General features: G+C 39.8%; 1 protein-coding gene across 4 annotated transcripts in view; it reads left to right on the top strand.

Annotated features, from left to right (window-relative positions):
* Positions 1 to 14,364, top strand: part of DYNC1I1 (dynein cytoplasmic 1 intermediate chain 1) — a 318,366-nt gene that overhangs the window by 210,094 nt on the left and 93,908 nt on the right. The window lies entirely within an intron of this gene.

Here is a 14,364-nt window from a genome sequence, read left to right as displayed (position 1 = left end):
CTTTCTGGCATGACAGTCTGAAATAATCAGAATTTTCTGTTCATATGCTTTACTTCCATCACTTTGCTCAGATAGCAGAATGTGGCTCAGGCCAGCACTTCAGTGCCCTTATTAATACCTTTCTATTGTAATTAAATGCAGAATAGTGGCATGCAAAAATCATGTGGAAAAGTTTCAGTTAGAAAAAACTTTCTCATCAGAGATTGTAGAGCTGAATGCAGATTATTCTGTGGTAAAACTTGCTTCTTTTGGAAGGATAAGTATTACCTGGCTAGCTGTGCAAGCTGAGTGTCATTTTACATTTAAGGACCAAACATCTTTTTGAACTAAATTTTTTGTTTGGACTTGAGTACATTATCAGATGTAACATAGTGGGAGGGAGTTCAGACTGGAGTTACTGGATCAACCTGATTAAGTAACCTTTAATTCTGGGCATGTTTTTCTAATTTGCTATTCCAAAAAACAACTTCACAAGAACCCTGGGTCTGCACAGTAAATATCCTGCACATATTTTTACCTTTGGAATAAAAACATTTTATTTTTTCAGGGCCTCATATGTGGTATTCTTTTATATTCCTTCAGTATCTTATGCCCAGATCATTTTAAAGTATTCATTTGATTTATGTGCTAAACAAAATATTAAAGAGAAGAAAATCCCCATTACAAAATCAAAAGGAATATTTCTTAGCCTGGAACGGCTTTGTAAGTTAATGGCCAAATCCTGGCCAGACTCTGTGTACATTTCAGTACACTCAGCTACAAAGAGAGCAGTATACTCTGTTAGGTAAAGTAAAGCAAGGGGCAAACTGACTCATAAATGTATGAGCACTGATAGATTCTTCCCTCCATGGGAAATACACAACAAGGACAAGGGTATCCTCAACTTTTGACTGACTGATTTGCCTAATTCTCCTACTGCAGAGTGAGGTAGAGTTCTCATGTGCTGCCACTGTCTGCTATTGCATGCTGCCGCCACATGCCTCCGCCACCTGAAGACGTGCACCACTGGAAGGTGGCAGTGGGAGGCAGCGGTGGCAGCAATGCACGGTGCATGGTGGCAGTGGCACGCAGCACCCTCTGCTCATTGACAGGCCACTGGGGGACCCCTGCCTCCCTGCTGGATACTCCCCCTCCCCCCCCACTCATCAACCGGCTGCCAGGGGTTTCTCCCCCCTTGCTATTCAGCCGGCCACTGTCAACCAGCTGCTGGGGGATAACCCTCCCCACTTGTCCAGAGGATACAGTCCAGGAGGGGTACCCACCAGATGAGGTACACTCCTTAAAAAAGGTTGAAAACCCCTTAGACAAATCTAATGCACAGTAAAGTGTTTTGACCCAAGCTGACTTCCTGCCCCTTGGGCAGGGGGCTGGACCTGATGATTTTATGAGGTCCCTTCCAGCCCTAATGTCTGTGAAGTCTGTGAAAGTGTCTTGTGTAGATGCACCTGCCTTTCCCCAGTACATTTTAAGTTGGAGCCATATTTGAACTGTGGTTGTTGGGAAGTTGATGCAAGGAATTTTTCCTGTGTCCCTAATTGGCTGAACATAACCTGTGAGATTAAATATGGCAGTGGAAGACATTTTACTTGGTCTATTGAAAACAGGATATGTTTTAGCTGAGCTAACTGATTCAAATGGAAAATAAGAAGGCATTTATCTTAGCTCAGAGTCTGGAAGTCAGTTCTGTAGATCATCATGTTATTCTATCAGTTAGTGGAAACCAACTGTATTATTATTTAGCCTCATATCATATATATTACAATTTTGAAAGGGAAACATCCCCTGACTCAGTCCTGATTCAGCCATTTCACTAGCTCTTATACCAGCCATGCCTCTAGATCCAGTTAAAATTGTGATTTGTTTTCCTCCACACCCAGCTGACATTGTGACTCCTCAGCAAGTAAAGATACACACACACAACTTCTCACTGCAGCTACATTGTCCAAGTATGATACACACTCTGCCTTAATCAACTTCCCCAAGAACACATCCATACTCTTTTTCAAGAGTATTTTAGCATAGATATGTTCTTGACAAACATCTCTTGGCCTTGAGTAACCAATGCCATCTACACAGGCTAGAAACCTGAGCCTCCCACAGATGTCCTCATGCAAACATCAAGAAATTACTTCTTACCTTTCAAATAATTTTCTTGACAATACCTTGTATCATACATTACTTCATTTTGACTTTGAAAACTCAGCCTATGCCAGACAATTATGTACTGGTAGAAATGGGACTGTATCTGCTTGATTTATCCACTCACAATGGCTCTGAGATAGACCAGAAATACATCTTTACTCTGCCCACCCATTAGCTGCATGTGCCAGAGTACCACATTAACTGACAAAATGAAGCTTTTCTTTTCCTGCTTGGAAAAGAGACAAGAGCTTATAGTACCTGAGTACAATCTATTGCATTTCCTGGGCCGCATTATGTGAAGTTTCTACATTTGGTATGATACCCATAAAGCTTCTGCTGTTTTATTACTGGTATGTAAATGCTGGGAGAGCTGGGTCTGTGGGACCTTAACTTCTTTTGTTCCTTGACCTTCAAAAACTTTTTGTTCTTTAAACTTCAAATTATGTGGTTCTTTTATGTGATATACCTACAAAACAAAACTACATTGACAAAGATTTTTTTAAAGTAGGCGGTGTAGGAAGGGAAAATGGATTTTTTTTAAATTACCCTATCTTCCCCTTCAAATGACATCTGTCAGACTTTGAAAATCAGAGTTTATATTGCTTGTCAGTGTCAGTTCTGGTATGCATGAACCCATCTGATTATCTAGAATATTAGACCTTCTGCCTTTTGGCTGGCAGCTTCATAATGAGATTCAAACAGGGAGAAACGGGTATTTCAGACATGAATGTGTTTAAGCTCCAGACCTGGAAATTCTTGCAAACTGCTTCTGATAAAATCATAAAATCCTGAAAATTAGGGTTAGAAGGGACCTCAGGAGGCCATCTAGTCCAATCCCTGCTCAAAGCAGGACAATCCCCAATGATATCCTCCTAGCCCAGGCTTTGTTTAGCCAGATCTTAAAAATCTTCTCTTAAACAATATAAAAATGCTGATGAAGACATTTCAAACTAAGCTTTAGAAAATACCTGCTAAGATGCTTTACCGCATCTTAGGCAAAAGAGAGGATAGGTGTATACCTCATAAACTAAATCAGAGGAGCATAAGCTTTGATAAACAGCAGCTGGATTCATCAGATGTTGTGAAGGAACTGTGCTGATGAAGCCACTGCTTACAAAAGCGTATGCATCTCTGATTTAGTCTATAAGGTACAAATTTATCCTATCTTCTGCCTGACTCTAGGCACATGGGGGTACTACACATTCAATTTATGGTGCCATACAAATGTACCACAAAAATATTCCACATATTTTGTGAAATACCTTTGCAGCTGGTTTGCCATTTTATGTTTTGCCACATAAAACATCTGTACGTGTAGCTCTATTAGTATTTATGGTGTCATTAACACATTAATTACACCATAATTGTAATGTGTGTCAGGGGCCTAAAACAGCTAACTACCTCTCTCATACTGCATATTAGTGATTTGGATGAACTTCATTTGAATGGAACCTTCAAAGATTTCATCTCTTGAGTAAATTCTGTGAATAGCTGAAATCCCGTCAAGAGCTTTTATCTTACTTCTTTCTCTTTTCTAATATATATTAAAGGCTGCATCTACACGTGCAAATGCTCTGGGGTGGGTAAACCCAGCCCAGGTAGGTATCTACATGTGCAGGGAAGCGGGAGCAGATTTGCTGCTCATGGCAGCAGTCTGCTCCTGCCCCTGCCCCTGCCAGCCTTGAGGTGGCCCCCTGCGGCAGCCATGGGAAGTTCTAGGCTCCCCCTGGGTGCTAGCCCAGGGCCTGGCAGGGAGCACAAGGCCATGAGACAGCTGTCTCCCAGTGGGGGCTGGGAGATTGCTCCCTGCCTACAGGAGCTGCCTGCTGAGGGGGCAGGCTCTGCCGCTGGAATCCAGGTGAGGATAATGTCCCCATGCCACCACAGCAGGGAGCTCCCAGCCCCTGCTCCCAGCCCTCTGCTGTCCAGCTGACCAAGGGCAAATTTCCTCTTAGTTGGCCATGTCTACGTGCTGTACTGCACATTAATTACTCCCAAATGAATTTGTTACTTGTATTTACAGGTAGCAAATTTACTCAAGATAAGAGCATATTACTGCACAGTAGGCATCTGCATGTGTAGAAGGTGATGCTTTAATCTTGAGTAAAGCATCTCATATAGATGCGCCCAAAGAGTACTTTCAGTAAGATCATTCACAAAAATGTTTAAATCATTTTAGTACCTATTATTTTTGTCATCTTTTTTAAAATCTTTGGAATAGCCTTATCTGGTTGGACCAATGGTCTTTTGCCCGGTATTCTTTCAGAAAGTGGCCAGTATCAGATGCTTCAATGAATGTTCAGTAATTGCTATAATAGCTAATTATGGAATAATCTGTTAGTGAGGAAGGTTTTTTTTCCTAACATAAGCAGCTAGTAATTGACTTATGTGCAGAAGCATGGGTGCTCATATGCCCTATAAATAATTATCTTAGCTATTGTAGCTGTTGATGAGATTCTTATTATTAATATCCATATCTAGTCCTTTAAATTGTACTAAGCTCTTTGGCTCATTAATATAGTGTGGGTAACAGTACGTTTCAGAGCTTAATTATATGTCATGGTAAAAATGCTTGATCATTTTTTAATATGTTTCCTTTTAATTTCATTGAATATTCCCTTGCTGTATAGTAAAAGAAAGAATGAATTGCAGGTCCCAGCTAACCTTCTCTAATTCCATTAATTAGTTTACATACTTCTATCATGTTTTTACCTTTCCTTTCTGTGTTGTTTGGTAGCTTGATCAACAAGTCAGAGAGCCCAGAAGCTATAACACAGTTTACTGAAAGTAACAATGGCAGATGACCTTCTATTGGGGAGAACTACTGCAGTCTGGCCCAACTTGCACACACACTGTGAGAGACCTGCCCTCCTCCAAGCACCTTCCAAAACAGACAAATGGAACAATTTGCGGAGCTCTAACAACTGCCTGCACACTTGTAAACTAAGCGGTTCTCACAAAGAAGTCTTTCTTTGCCACTGATAATCCTTTTACCCATGTCTGGATCTTTCTATTTCTGCTATATGCAGTGACATGCTGCCAGTTTTTTAACAAGAAAGCCCTGCAAATTTTTTCCTCTTTAGTTCATAAATCCCAAGACCATAAGAGTGTGCACGGTAGCAAAAATGGAGAAGCTGGGAAAAGTGAGGAACCAGGCATTTGGTTCATTTGTTTTTCTCTGTAAGCAAAAATGTTTTCTCAGAAACATAATCCAAGAGGAAGGCAACTTCCCTTGCCAAAGAAACATATGTTGGATGCTTTTCACTGTGAGTGGTTTTTGGTAATGAAAAATATACTAAACATGTTGATAATACAGCATAAAGTTCAGATTGTATCATTTCAAATGAGGACAAGGCCTTTTAGGAAAGATGTGGGGGTACCAACCCTCCGGAGCATCCTAGTCACTTGATGTAATGTGGTATATTCCAAAAGCAAAGAAATGTGGGCTTTAGAAGTATGCTGTGAGGCCCATGGTTGAGTCATCCCTTATAAGGATAGTTTGGCAGTATCCAGAGAAGGAGGGAATTCCCGCAAAGACAGGAAAATCACATCAACTCTTTTTAGTTTGGTGGCAGAATTTTAACAAGGGAATCCCATTTTAGACAGAGGTGACCAGAACAGGAAGAGCACATCCTGTGTTTGTAGCAAGTTGTACTAGATGACTTTTGAGGTTCTCCTAACCCTATGACTGTAAACATAGTGGGCCTGAACATCAGGTGGTTCAACAATTTGCAATGGATATGTTAGTAAAGTTGTTGTAGCTGTAATGGTCCAGGAAATGTCTGAGGGGCAAGGCTTTTTGTGATATCTTTTATTAGAAAAACTGTATCTGGGAGAGCTGTAGGACAAGTGTTTGGGCATCAGGTTACCTGAGGAAGGTAACCTGAGGAAGGGCACCAGATGCCCCAAATCTTGTCTGACAGTTCTCCCACCATAAAGTTGGTGCAGTAAAAGGTATCACAAAAAGCCTTGCCTATGGGTATATTATAAATTTACACTGCCAGAAGATCTGACCTGTAAGTCAACTGAGAGCATACTACACTATCAGTTTAGAGGACAGCATGATAAGATTTTGAGTTTCATCTTCTATGCCCTTCTTAGTAAAGCCTAACATGGCATTTTTCCATTATACAGTCTTACTGAGAAAGTGATAGCTTCCTGATTATGTATTAGTTGAGTAGTAGGGTTGTACATTGTTCATGTGTGATGGATCATCCGTGTACCTTGATGTTGTTTCTGCCTCCTGAAGATTGACGTAAGCTCTAAAAAGGAGAAGCAAGCCTCAACAAGTAAACACTCTGCTCCTTCCAAATAAAGGGAGAAAATACATTAGGAAGATATAATCTAGAGGCCTAGGAAACTATAGGACAATTTAATTTTTTTTTGTATTCTGTGATTCAAGAAGGATATATCTATGTACCTGGATCCCAATTTTCAAATGGATTAGTAATTTATTGGTGGCTGGGAAGAAAAGAAGACAGAGGCTAGATGTATTTGCTGTTTGGCAAAAGGTTAACAAATACGCCAAACTGAAACTTGTTTTCTAGTTTGGTGAACTCCTAATACATTACTTTTTGTGCTCTTTAGGCAGTTCTAATATCTACCCCCTATGGATGCTAAAAAAACTCACATACTTTACTGGCTGAAATTTGGTTTATTTTGGATGATTTTTTGATCTATTCATTTCCTATTTCTCTGCGATGATTCTTCTAAATGTCTGGGAAGAGTAGTGTAATGTACAGCTTTGACACTTACAAGTAACTCCATTCAGCATATTTTTCAGAGAAGAGAGCATATGTGCAGTAGCTTTTATTTCAGGAAGCGGTAATCATTTAAAAGTTCTTCCACAGAGTCAGATAGACTTTTAGCATAATCACAAAAAGACTTTTGCAGTATATCATTTTTAGTAGCAACATCTATTTCTGTCCTTTTCCTAAAGTGCCATGCAGTCATACTTACTTGGTAGGTTTCATGTCATTACTAAACTGTCAATTTTTTGTGGGATATAGGCCTTGTGTTTTCTATTTTAATTTCAATAAAAGCTGTCCATGCTTGGAAAATATTGGTGGATTGGGTATAGAAATCAGCCACTCAGCCACACCACAAAATGTTTCATTCCCCCCTAGTTTTTCTGTAGTGGCTTCTATACACTACCATTAAATTATGTGTTTGACCACTCTTCGTTGCTTATCCTAGTGTGGTCTTTTCCTTTTCAACTGAATGGATGGAATCAGAAATGTGTATCTTAGAATTAGATGCAATGAGGTAAGTGAAAGGTTATATTTAGGGGCTGGTATTGGCAAGAGTTACTTTTTCCCCCCGGATTTGGTTCTTTTGTTGTTGTCTGCTTTTTTTAAGTCAACATAAATTGCCTAAGATGTTTCTTGGTCCAGTGGCCCGCTTTTCAAAGGAGCTGTTTGTGTGCATGTATATCAGGTTTGAGGATGCTGATTGAGCCAATACTCTCCCTTTTTTCTCCTATACATAACCCTACATCTTTGCTAAAACCCAGGCCAGAACTCAGAATATACAGAGCTGCCAAGAGAGTGTCATACAGTCCTGTGAAAGAGTAATCAGCATTTGGAGTACACGTGAAAATAATTTTGAGCCAACTTGCATGCAATAGTGTTGGTGTTTCCCCACATAGTTTTCCCCCTTTTGCTGCTGTTAAATAAGCTTCAGGGCAAGGTACACCTCAGTGTATACACACCATGCAAATCATATATACACCATTCCCTCTTCCTCCCCCATTTTTTCCTCAGTCTCTGCAGTGTGGCCTCAAAAGTATGAGTAGTGGGAGTAACAGCTCCACAGCTCCTCTGACAACTCTTCAGAATTCCTTCACAAAAAGCAGTCAGAAGATCCTCATGGCCAACAGGATTTCTAGTCCCACAGTCAATAATTGACCATCTCAGCTTCTAATGAGATAGAGAGCTGTAGCATGGTTTTCCAGCACTGATAAAAGTCAGGCCCCAGCCACAGAAATATAAACAAATGCAAAGTATACATTAAAGACCAAATCCAAATTGTTCTCATAGATCACTAAATAGGACTCAGGCATAGTTTAGCATCCACATTATTCCAGCAGCTACAAAACTAGCAAGGCATCTGCATTCATTGTTTGTTTCAATTTAGGCTCCAAAGGTGCTTTGGGATTAAGCTACTGCACATGCTCAGATCAGGCAATTCAGGCACCACAATTCCGAATTCTCCTTTAACCTCTACTGCAATCCATGTTGATATTAGAGGCACCTAACCTCTGCCTATGACTCCACTTCTTTATAGCAGGGACAGAGCACAGTTATTGCCATTGTGCCACCATAAAAATTTGTATAATGGCATAAAACCCAAGTGAACAGATGTCTGTCCCCCTTGTCATACTCCAAAGACCCATAACTGGTGGTGTGAGAATTTCTAGTAATAGTTTGTGCCGTCTTTTTGCAATGGTCATCTGTTCATTTATGAGTCTCTCCAGCCACACCAGGCAGGCACTCACAGGGCTTTAGGGGCCCAGTGCCATGGGAAAACAACCTGCTGGGCCTGACCCCAACCCATAGGCTTTCCCACACTGCATTTGCAGACGTGTGCCCCAGGAATTCCCCTGTACCTGGGGCTGTTGTACTGTGAAATCAGACCCCTGAAGCCCTGGGAGCAGCAGAAGCCCAATCCTGTGGGACCATGGATCCAAGTGACATCTGTCTATTGGACACATCCTGGCCCAGCTGATCCCATCACAAAGACATCTGTAGTCCGAGAGACTACATGCATGCAGTTCAGTATCAAATATAGGTGGTGGTGGCACTGGTCTTTTGTTCAGTAGTCTAATGATTAGAGCTCTTATCCAGGTATCAGGAAATCTGAATTCTAGACCTTCTTAAGCCTGGGGAGACCCAAACCCATGTCTTCCACATTTCCAGGAGAATGAACTAACCATCAAACTACGGGCTAGGTTAGTTTTGCCAGGGTGCAGCCACAACCTCAAAATTCAGGGCCCCAGAAGGAAAGCAAGCAAAAGGGAATGTGACTGTAACTCAGTGAAGAGAACACTTCCTTTTGAGAGGGAAGTTCTAATATTTGGTCCCTGTTCCCACAGTCATTTCTGTTTTTTAACTAATGACTGTCTAACGTAAAGTGCCCAAATGATCCTGGGCTCATGGACCAATTTCAGAGCTTCTCTCTGATTGAAAGCATAACTGCATTGCTGCTTAGTTGGTTAACTCACATTGATATCTATTTAAAGAACTTCACAAATATGAAATAATTATTCCAGCTCTATTTTCTTTAAGGCAACTGCAGGTGACCCAGCAAAGACCTGCTTCTCTGAGCATAGACTAAGATGTCACAAAAGAGACAATGGGAGGTCTAATTTACTGTAGACTTCATGAAAAGCATCTTTAGAGTTGAGCTCTGGGAAGTTTTGGTTACTCTTAGGAGGAAAAATGGATAATCTTTTACTCAATTGGACATTTAAGGCTCAGACTTAACAGTTGCAGAGTTTTTCTGAAATATCCATTTGCTAGAATGACTTCTGTCAAACTCCTTTATTTTTGTCCCTGTTTAGCAGAAACATTAATTGCTTTCGTTTGTGCTATTGTTATGCATTCATTTGCATACTGAAGCAATAAAATTTGCAGGTTAAGTGCATATATTTCCACAAGATTTCTGAAACTCAGGCTTTACATAGGTTCCCTCAACTATGGCTCTTGATCCAAGAACACAAAATAGTTTCCCTCAATTATGGCTTTTGATACAAAAACAAATCACGATCATCTTTTTTATTTTAAAATAGAGGGAACTTTTTCTTCCAATGAGGTTCTTCTTCATAATTATTTTTGTGTCCCAGTCTGTCCTATCTAGATCTTTCCACACTATAGTAATTCCAGATTTGAGCCTGACTCTGTAAATCATCATCTGGGCAGGCTGATCAATTTTACAAAGGTACGTGGCTTTTCTCTTAGACCTTTGTTTTGAATCTTGCCTTCTCATTTGCCATTGCTGACATGGACATCTCTCACTCTCTTGCTCTCTTACTATTTTTACCAGTGTACGTCACATTGGCTGATAAAAATAACTCTCTCTTGGCCTAAATCTGGCTCTCTGGAGCTTGTGTGCAGCTTCTGTAGAAGTCAGTGGGAATTACACGAATGCATTCAAGGCCTGAATTTGGCCTACAGAAAATAGTTTATCTATTTCTACTAAGGGCTATCACTGTATGAAATGCTATAGGTGGTGACCAGATCCTACATTATTGACACCAAACAGTCTATAGAGAGGTGTACACAGGCAGCTCTGCGCCTGGGGCAGCTCTGGCTGCCGTAGTACTGATCACAGTGATGCTATCAGCTGCCACTGTTGTGACTATTTCTGTGCACCTCTAACTAAGGTGGTGCTGCGAGCTACTGCCCCAGTCACCCCCACCATCAGTATTGAGTCCAGTGGATGTGCTAACTTTTTCAGTTAAGTAGTCCATGTTCTTCCCAGAGTCTATCCAACTCCTTTTGAACCATGCTTCATTTTTGTATGATAAAATAAAATGTCATAACTAGGAGGAAAGGGAAATCTCTCTCAAGCAATCTATGATATCAGCCATATATTTTCCTTTTGGTATACCTTTATGATCCCCAGCTCTCCAAAGGTTTTTTCTTTTATTATAATTTTTCTCTATTATTATCATTCAAGGAACCCTGAAGAGCCCCCCCAAAAGAACCCTGAGAGCAGTGTGTAAATTATAACAGTGCAGTAGTATACCATATCTCTTTAGTCCATTAAATGAGTGGTAGTACAAGTAATGGGTACGCTGTCAATATTTGTAATTAACATTTTGCATTTTTTGTAAACCATGCTTTAAAAAATAAATTCTGCTTAGCAACACAATGTTCCTTTGTTTTACCTATGTTTAGCATATATCGCCTTACCCATTTGAACATAGATTAATTACTAATCATAGAATTAAGGAATGACAAGTTGTTGTTTTTCTTGGATAGAAAATTTTAGAAATTTGCTCCCCTAAGCATGTTTGGAGGGAGTAGAGTCTGATATTTTTAAATGGCAAACTGGTGCTCTTAGTGATGCTCTTGTTCACTCTTTATGTGTAAGAATAATAATTTGTAATGCATCTTTGGTGGAGCTGAAGTAATCTTTCTTTTAGACTTTATTTGAACACTACATCAGCCATTCCTGCTTAGTGTGAAATGCCTCTTAACACTTATCTTAACAGTGTTCCTAATCCTGTTTCTTTGATAAGTTGCACTGAAACTGTTTTGAATTACTGGCATCTAATAAAATGTAATCTGTATAAAAGCTAACCCTTGAATCTGCAGTTAGTGTGTTTTTCAGCCATTAGCTAGGTAAGGAAAAGGCTCCCAGTCAAAAGCTATATTTTATAAAAGAGAACTATACTGATATTGATGGTTTGCCAAAACCCCAAGTGGTGACAAAATCTACAAAGTGTCCTGAAAGAGATGCCTTTGCAAACCATTCTTTCACAGATGGCTTAGATTTTTGTATGCTTATAAACATATGACAGCACTAGTTTGGTTTAGCATTTGGAGCAAACTTTGTTGATAAAAAATGCAAATTTGTCATCCTATATCTAAATATCAGAAACATTATCCAATTCTGAGATTGCTTCTGACGTTGTTCTCTAGTTCAAGAGTTGATGGATACATTTTAATACTTTAAGACAGTTAATTATTTAATACATTTAAATACTTTAATAAAAAGGAAGAAATAAAATTGCACAGCTTTATGTTTTATGAATAATTTGTTACATTTTTAAAGTTGTCCTTATACATCCAAAATTTCCACTGAAATAGGAAGTTTGCTGGGCACAGTGGGCAGGATCAGATGTGAAATCAATAAGAGAACCTTTTACAGAATTTTTTTGCCATAAAAGATAGAAAACATCATGTAATTTCCCTGTCATGCTGCAAATGATAGTTAGACATATACATGACTTTTTTGGGGGGAGGGGGAATGTAACTATTTTCTCTATGCAAGCCAAGTTCAGCAGAGCGTACATTTGGTCCAAATTTGAGTAAATTATTTTACCTTTTTTTTTTGTCTCTGGGGGAACCCTGTGTGAACACTGCAGCCTCATACTGTATTATCTGGCACAAGATATTGAACAGTTACTCTTTTTAAGTGCTCCAAAGTCACCCTGAAGCCAAGGGATCCATCATTAAGAGTCTGACTCCAACTGTCCCCTACGTTAGGTCTAAAATCAACAGTTTTCCACCCTCTGCCCCCACAGCTGGATGCTTGGCAAACAACTCCCTGAAAAGTACTTTTGTACAAGAAACACATTAATTTAATGATGATTAATACCCCATGTATCCCACAAAGTGAATATAAAAGTACACACTTTCTGGCTGAGATACTGAAATTGTCAGTGGAAGATTTTTCACCAGACAACCTTTAGAAAATTAGCAACAAGGGAAGGGGGGTGTTACTCCGCCTAAGTAGGCCTTCAGGTAATAGGTACTGTAAAAGCATTACTAGGTACACTGATAAGATTATTTATTGTGATTTTAATTATGAGGATGATAAGCTTTAATAATCACTTTTTAAAAGCAGCCACACTAGGGCATCCACAGGGTTGTTTAATAACTTCAAGTTACATTACTTAAGCACAATACAAACAATATTATAAAAACAATTAAAAACACCATGGATCTAGCTTAACAAAAACAAGTATGCTTGAGAAGATTCTGAACAGCCTTGGAAAAAAGTTAAAATAATCTATTGTAGTGTCAAGTGCCAAAGAAGTATTATATATGGAAGAGTCGGAATGGTTTTTGGAAAAAATGCTTCTATTAGAGTTATCAAATTATTTTAATGCTCTATAAAATGGGCAGATTATAATTTAGCATTAGTTTATTTTGATTGCTCTTAGAAATAATTTTTCCAGTATTTTCATGGCCTAGATATATATCCTTTCCACACTTTTGTATTGTCCATGTGTTGCTACAAATGTCCAACTCGGGATCCTTAAAATTCTAGTTTATTATGCGGATTGAAACACTGTAATCATAAACCTTGGGGCTGGTCCCCACACACATGCACACATGCACACGCATACACTCACACAGTAGCAGGCTACAGAGTCAAGTATACCTATCCTACAAGTGCTGGAGTCTGTCATTGAGGCTTCTTTCAGCATGGTGTTATCTTCCAGAAGGGGGTCGCCGGCTGGTCCTTCTAGCTGGACAGGTCTGGTCAAGTTGGAGATCAAGAGGGCGCCACTGAGGGTCACTTTTCACTGCCTTTTATCTGTCCTTGGCAGACTTTGGTGACTCCCCAGTTTTCAGGTTTGCCCAATCCAGGGGTCGTTGACCCTTGTGGGACTTCCCCCCCCCCCCCCCCGGTGGCTACTGGACGGCATCTGTCAGCCCCAGGGGTCGTCCACATGTACGTGCAGGTTTGGGAGTCCATTGATGAATTTAGAATAGGGCTCTGGGAGCAGTTGATCTGGAGATACTCAGCCCAAAAGTTGGTCCCCTGCGTTGATTAACTCAGGCCAGGGCTTCTAGCCCTTGGTCAGTGATGTTTAGAGATTTCCCAGTTGTTACATTGTCTTCTATTGAGTTCTTCTGTTGGTTGATCTGCAGCTTCCCAGGTGTTAATTGCTGCCTGCTTCCATGTTACACATTCAGTAACGTTACACATTCAATCACTGATTCACTCGCTCTTTCAGAGGCCAGCCTGATACAGGGAAGGACAGTTTGATTCCTGCTCTTGTTAACATTGTTACAATGTATAATTTACTTATGAAACTAAACACATTCAGTTGAAAGTTGAAAGGTGAGGAGTATAAAATATAAGCTACAAATGCCATGGCACACAAATAGATAAAAATACCAAAATACAAGGGGAGATACAAAATGCACACATACAAATTTTAAAACACAATTCCTTATCTTAAAGTGAAAGAGAGAGGAAGGAAGAAAAGGTAGAAAAAGAGAAACATATCCAAAGAGGGGAGAGCAAATGCAGGCAAAAGGAAAAGGGGGCTTTCTGCTACACATGGACACACATTAAATCAGTAACCATTTTTATGAAAGGCATAATTAACATTTATCTCATGTATATGTTAGTAAATAAATGGCTACAGCATTGTTTGCCAATGGAGTTAGCAGCATGCAAAAGATGTTTAGCATGTTCTTTGTCATTAATAGTCTCAATTGAATCCAGCATTAGTTGAAGGAAACTGTGTGTTGGGGT

This window comes from Alligator mississippiensis, chromosome 5, assembly GCF_030867095.1.
Source record: "Alligator mississippiensis isolate rAllMis1 chromosome 5, rAllMis1, whole genome shotgun sequence".
NCBI lineage: Eukaryota > Metazoa > Chordata > Crocodylia > Alligatoridae > Alligator > Alligator mississippiensis.
Note: the sequence above shows the minus strand (reverse complement) of the source record. Positions and strands in the feature narration are given on the sequence as shown.